Source organism: Aegilops tauschii, chromosome 4 (assembly GCF_002575655.3).
Source record: "Aegilops tauschii subsp. strangulata cultivar AL8/78 chromosome 4, Aet v6.0, whole genome shotgun sequence".
NCBI classification, from domain to species: domain Eukaryota; kingdom Viridiplantae; phylum Streptophyta; class Magnoliopsida; order Poales; family Poaceae; genus Aegilops; species Aegilops tauschii.
This window is the reverse complement of record NC_053038.3, coordinates 522,320,644-522,327,856: the sequence shown is the minus strand read 5'-3', so window position 1 is coordinate 522,327,856 and position 7,213 is coordinate 522,320,644.

Genomic DNA, 7,213 nt, shown 5'->3' with positions numbered 1-7,213 from the left:
AAGCATACCCTCATCAAACCATACATCTTGCGAAATGCTTCCCAATTTTTGCAACCAAAATGGGTTACGCTCTCAGCATTATACAGATTTACTTCAAAATCCACATCATGATGGGTCCTTAGGTGAATTTTCTTCGTTTCAAAATTTTCATGGTCTTCAAAATCCATCCTCTCCAAGACATAGCGTCTTGCATGGCATGGGATAAGCTATACTCGAATTGTAAAAGATGAAAATTACACGTTGAAATAGTTGAAGTCATGCTTAATTACGAAAAAACACATGTCGTCGTTGCGTACCTTTTCAACATCAAAGGTCTCCTCGAGCTTAATGCTGAAGCGCCGATCATCGTCCAGGTGAGGCATGTCGCACAAACCTCGATCGTCGTGGCACCAGCCGCACTCCCCCGGGAGACTTTCGTCGTCCGATGATGACATTTCCTACGTTCATAATTCAAAGATTAAACTTGTACAATTAAATATATGTACTACAAAAACTAAATTAGATCATTATTATTCATCACGGGTTGACTATCGGTTTGTCGAGTCTTTTCTTGAAAACTCTCAGCTCACGTGGTGTATACATTCGACCGTTGATGATGGTCGCTCCTCCATTTGTCCCCGAGTGCATTACACCAAAATGTCTAGCACACGGGAACGAAGGAGAAGCGACCCCCACGACAACAGTCCGGATTCTTCGTCCTCTCATATATATATGGTGGAACTCTCCCTCACTGATTCCTCTCTGACATTTGCGACCGTCGGTGATGGTAGCTCCTCCTTTCGTTCCCGAGTGCATTACACCAAATTGTCTAGCACACGGGAACGAAGGAGAAGCTACCCCCACGACAACAGTCGGGATTCTTCGTCCTCTCATATATGGTGGAGACTCGACAGACTTAAAGTCAACCCGAAATATCGTTTAATTATCTTTCTAAAAGAGGATTTGGCTGGTCTCACCTCGAGGTCGGAGGGGGTCGGTGACGGGGACGACTGCGGGGATGATGGAGGGGCCGGGGGCTCCTAGATTTCTACGAAAACAAAAACCCTATAAGCTATCAACTAATCATATGCATACGCCTTGCATAGTGCTCTCCAATTTTAGCATTCAAAGTAGGAGTAGTTTTCCAATTTGAGCATTCAATAAGCAAAATCAAATCGCAAAATAAAGTAGTATTCAAATTAGGATGCATTCAATTATAAGCAAAACTACATCATCTCCATGCGTCCATACATCGTCGAATATTATCAATAATACACCTCGAATACTATCATACATATAGCCTCGCCAGTACAGCTAGAACCGTAGCGCCCGACGGGTATCGGCGCGGGCGGTGGACGCCCAAAGAGAAGGAACCATCACAGGATCGCTCCAGTGAGATCCCTGAAGAACCTGTCAGGTATTGTCGAACCTGCCCTCCAACGCAACCATGTAGCGACGGACGTGCTCGTCCTCCTCGCTGACACGGTGACGTACCACCTCCGCGGTGTCCGGAAGCCTCGACACCGTCACTGGCCCACGCGACCGCCACCAAACAAGGATCGGGTCAACGACGGGCTGGCTCCTCACCAACCTACGCCCCCGGAAGGTAGCACCTCCCAAAACCAGCCCGGCGGAGCCCAGTCCCGGACATGGCCCCTCTGATCAAGCCGGCCTCCTCCGCCGAGTCGACGACGATGATGCGGGATTGGCATCGTCGACGTCGATGCGGGAATAATTGCTTTAACTAAAAAAATAAACTAGTTCTATTAATTTTCTTCCTAAAAATAAACTACTTCTATAGTAAAATAAACTAGTTTTGTTAAATCAACTAGTTCAACTACTAAGCACTTACTATAAATAGAATAAAGTAGTACTTACTAATTAAAAATAAACTAGTTTAACTAGTTCTATTATTTTTCTAACTAATTATATTAAACACTTTCTCTTCTTATTCTATGAACAAAATTACAACAGAAAAAATCATAAAAATTCTATGAACAAAATAAAAATTCTATGAACAAAATTACAACAGAAAAAAATCATAAAAATTCTATGAAAAAAATTGACATATTCTTTGCATATATATGAACACACAAACATTTGCATATTCAACAATAATATCACCAAAAAAATCTATGAACAGAAATAAATTCTAACTTTTGCATAGTATTCATTTATGAACAAATTACAACAACTCAATTAACTACACATCTAAGCTATGCATCTAAATTAACTACACATCTAAATTAGGAAATTCACATATGGAGCTCTCACTGCGCAACGGGGCGGCGATCGACAAGGAGGCAGGGCACGGGGGCGACGGTGAGGGGCGCGGCGACGGCGACGGTGAGGGGCGCGGCGACGGCGACGTTGAGGGGCGCGGCGACGGCGGCGGTGAGGGGCGCGGCGCGGAGACGGTGAGGGGCGCGGCGACAGGCGGCGAGGAGGCAGGGGGCGCGGGGCGACGACGGCGTCTGGGCGGCGCGGGACGGTGTCGGAGGCAGGGCGACGACGGCGACAGCGAGGCGCAGAGGGGCAGCCTGTCGGCGTCGTCGGGCGGGGAAGACGAACTGAATGAAAAATTTCACAAGTGCTAGTTATATAGACGAAGCATTGGTTCCGGTTCGTGACAGCAACCGGTACCAATGCCATCCTTTAGTCCCGGTTGGTGCCACCAACCGGGACCATGCTGAAAAGAGGCCTTTGGTCCCGGTTGGTGGCACCAACCGGGACTAAAGGGTGGCATTGGTACCGGTTAGTGCCACGGACCGGTACCAATGCACCCCTTTAGTCCCGGTTAGTGCCACCAACCGGGACCAAAGGCCTTGTGCTGCTGCGCCCGCGTCGAAAGTGTTGGGGATCGTAGCAGAATTTTAAAATTTCCTACGCATCACCAAGATCCATCTATGGAGTATACTAGCAACGAGGGGAAAGGAGTGCGTCTACATACCCTTGTAGATCGCGAGCGGAAGCGTTCCAATGAACGGGGTTGATGGAGTCGTACTCGCCGTGATCCAAATCACCGATGACCGAGTGCCGAACGGACGGCATCTCCGCGTTCAACACACGTACGGAGCAGCGACGTCTCCTCCTTCTTGATCCAGCAAGGGGGAAGGAGAGGTTGATGGAGATCCAGCAGCACGACGGCGTGGTGGTGGATGTAGCGGGATCTCGGCAGGGCTTCGCCAAGCTTCTGCGAGAGGGAGAGGTGTTGCAGGGGAGGAGGGAGGCGCCAAAGGCTGTAGTATTGCTGCCCTCCCTCCCCCCCTTTATATAGGCCCCCTGGGAGGGGGGCCCCGGCCAAGAACCCATCTATGGGGGGGGCGGCGGCCAACGGGGGAAACTCCCCCCCCCCCCAAGTCAAGTGGGGCGCCCCCCCACCCTAGGGTTTCCAACCCTAGGCGCAGGGGGGAGGCCCATGGGGGGCGCCCCAGCCCACTAAGGGCTGGTTCCCTTCCCACTCAGCCCATGGGGCCCTTCGGGATAGGTGGCCCCACCCGGTGGACCCCCGGGACCCTTCCGGTGGTCCCGGTACAATACCGATAACCCCCGAAACTTTCCCGGTGGCCAAAACTGGACTTCCTATATATAATTCTTCACCTCCAGACCATTCCGGAACTCCTCGTGACGTCCGGGATCTCATCCGGGACTCCGAACAACTTTCGGGTTTCCGCATACTCATATCTCTACAACCCTAGCGTCACCGAACCTTAAGTGTGTAGACCCTACGGGTTCGGGAGACATGCAGACATGACCGAGACGCCTCTCCGGTCAATAACCAACAGCGGGATCTGGATACCCATGTTGGCTCCCACATGTTCCACGATGATCTCATCGGTTGAACCACGATGTCGAGGATTCAATCAATCCCGTATACAATTCCCTTTGTCAATCGGTATGTTACTTGCCCGAGATTCGATCGTCGGTATCCCAATACCTTGTTCAATCTCGTTACCAGCAAGTCTCTTTACTCGTACCGCAATGCATGATCCCGTTACTAACTCCTTAGTCACATTGAGCTCATTATGATGATGCATTACCGAGTGGGCCCAGAGATACCTCTCCGTCATACGGAGTGACAAATCCCAGTCTCGATCCGTGCCAACTCAACAGACACTTTCGGAGATACCCGTAGTGTACCTTTATAGTCACCCAGTTACGTTGTGACGTTTGGTACACCCAAAGCACTCCTACGGCATCCGGGAGTTACACGATCTCATGGTCTAAGGAAAAGATACTTGACATTGGAAAAGCTCTAGCAAATGAACTACACGATCTTTTGTGCTATGCTTAGGTTTGGGTCTTGTCCATCACATCATTCTCCTAATGATGTGATCCCGTTATCAATGACATCCAATGTCCATAGTCAGGAAACCCATGACTATCTGTTGATCAACGAGCTAGTCAACTAGAGGCTTACTAGGGACACGTTGTGGTCTATGCATTCACACATGTATTACGATTTCCGGATAATACAATTATAGCATGAACAATAGACAATTATCATGAACAAAGAAATATAATAATAACCATTTATTATTGCCTCTAGGGCATATTTCCAACAGTCTCCCACTTGCACTAGAGTCAATAATCTAGTTACATTGTGATGAATCGAACACCCATAGCGTTCTGGTGTTGATCATGTTTTGCTCTAGGGAGAGGTTTAGTCAACGGATCTGCTACATTCAGGTCCGTATGTACTTTACAAATATCTATGTCTCCATTCTGAACACTTTCACGAATGGAGTTGAAGCGACGCTTGATATGCCTGGTCTTCCTGTGAAACCTGGGCTCCTTGGCAAGGGCAATAGCTCCAGTGTTGTCACAGAAGAGAGTCATCGGGCCCGACGCATTGGGAATCACCCCTAGGTCGGTAATGAACTCCTTTATCCAGACTGCTTCCTGTGCTGCCTCTGAGGCCGCCATCTACTCCGCTTCACATGTAGATCCCGCCACGACGCTTTGCTTGCAACTGCACCAGCTTACTGCTCCTCCATTCAAAATATACATGTATCCGGTTTGTGACTTCGAGTCATCCAGATCTGTGTCGAAGCTAGCGTCGACGTAACCCTTTACGACGAGCTCTTCGTCACCTCCATAAACGAGAAACATATCCTTAGTCCTCTTCAGGTACTTCAGGATATTCTTGACCGCTGTCCAGTGTTCCATGCCGGGATTACTTTGGTACCTTCCTACCAAACTTACGGCAAGGTTTACATCAGGTCTGGTATACAGCATGGCATACATAATAGACCCTATGGCCGAGGCATAGGGGATGACACTCATCTTTTCTCTATCTTCTGCCGTGGTCGGGCATTGAGCCGTGCTCAATTGCACACCTTGCAATACAGGCAAGAACCCCTTCTTGGACTGATCCATATTGAACTTCTTCAATATCTTGTCAAGGTACGTACTCTGTGAAAGACCAATGAGGCGTCTTGATCTATCTCTATAGATCTTGATGCCTAATATATAAGCAGCTTCTCCAAGGTCCTTCATTGAAAAACACTTATTCAAATAGGCCTTTATACTTTCCAAGAATTCTATATCATTTCCCATCAATAGTATGTCATCCACATATAATATGAGAAATGCTACAGAGCTCCCACTCACTTTCTTGTAAACACAGGCTTCTCCATAAGTCTGTGTAAACCCAAATGCTTTGATCATCTCATCAAAGCGAATGTTCCAACTCCGAGATGCTTGCACCAGCCCATAGATTGAGCGCTGGAGCTTGCATACTTTGTCAGCATTCTTAGGATCGACAAAACCTTCCGGCTGCATCATATACAATTCTTCCTTAAGGAAGCCATTAAGGAATGCCGTTTTGACGTCCATCTGCCATATCTCATAATCATAGTATGCGGCAATTGCTAACATGATTCGGACGGACTTCAGCTTCGCTACGGGTGAGAAAGTCTCATCGTAGTCAACCGCTTGAACTTGTCGATAACCCTTAGCGACAAGTCGAGCCTTATAGATGGTCACATTACCATCCGCATCTGTCTTCTTCTTAAAGATCCATTTATTTTCTATGGCTCGCCGATCATCGGGCAAGTCAGTCAAAGTCCATACTTCGTTTTCATACATGGATCCTATCTCGGATTTCATGGCTTCTAGCCGTTTGTCGGAATCCGGGCCCGCCATCGCTTCTTCATAGTTCGAAGGTTCACCGTTGTCTAACAACATGATTTCCAGGACACGGTTGCCGTACCACTCTGGTGCGGAACGTGTCCTTGTGGACCTACGAAGTTCAGCAGTAACTTGATCCGAAGCTTCATGATCATCATCATTAACTTCCTCTCCAATCGGTGTAGGCACCACAGGAACATCTTCCCGCGCTGCGCTACTTTCCGGTTCGGAAGGGGTGACTATCACCTCATCAAGTTCCACTTTCCTCCCACTTAATTCTTTCGAGAGAAACTCTTTCTCCAGAAAGGACCCGTTCTTGGCAACAAAGATCTTGCCTTCGGATCTGAGGTAGAAGGTATACCCAATAGTTTCCTTAGGGTATCCTATGAAGACGCATTTCTCCGACTTGGGTTCGAGCTTTTCAGGTTGAAGTTTCTTGACATAAGCATCGCATCCCCAAACTTTTAGAAACGACAGCTTAGGTTTCTTCCCAAACCATAATTCATACGGTGTCGTCTCAACGGATTTCGACGGAGCCCTATTTAAAGTGAATGCGGCAGTCTCTAAAGCATAGCCCCAAAATGAGAGCGGTAGATCGGTAAGAGACATCATAGATCGCACCATATCCAATAGAGTGCGATTACGACGTTCGGGCACACCATTTCGCTGAGGTGTTCCAGGCGGCGTGAGTTGTGAAACAATTCCACATTTCTTTAAGTGCGTACCAAATTCGTGACTTAAATATTCTCCACCACGATCTAATCGTAAGAACTTTATTTTCCTGTCAAGTTGATTCTCAACCTCACTCTGAAATTCCTTGAACTTTTCAAAGGTTTCAGACTTGTGTTTCATTAGGTAGACATACCCATATCTACTCAAGTCATCAGTGAGAGTGAGAACATAATGATATCCTCCGCGAGCCTCAACACTCATTGGACCGCACACATCGGTATGTATGATTTCCAATAAGTTGGTTGCTCGCTCCATTGTTCCGGAGAACAGATTCTTGGTCATCTTACCCATGAGGCATGGCTCGCACGTGTCAAATGATTCATAATCAAGAGACTCCAAAAGTCCATCTGCATGGAGCTTCTTCATGCGC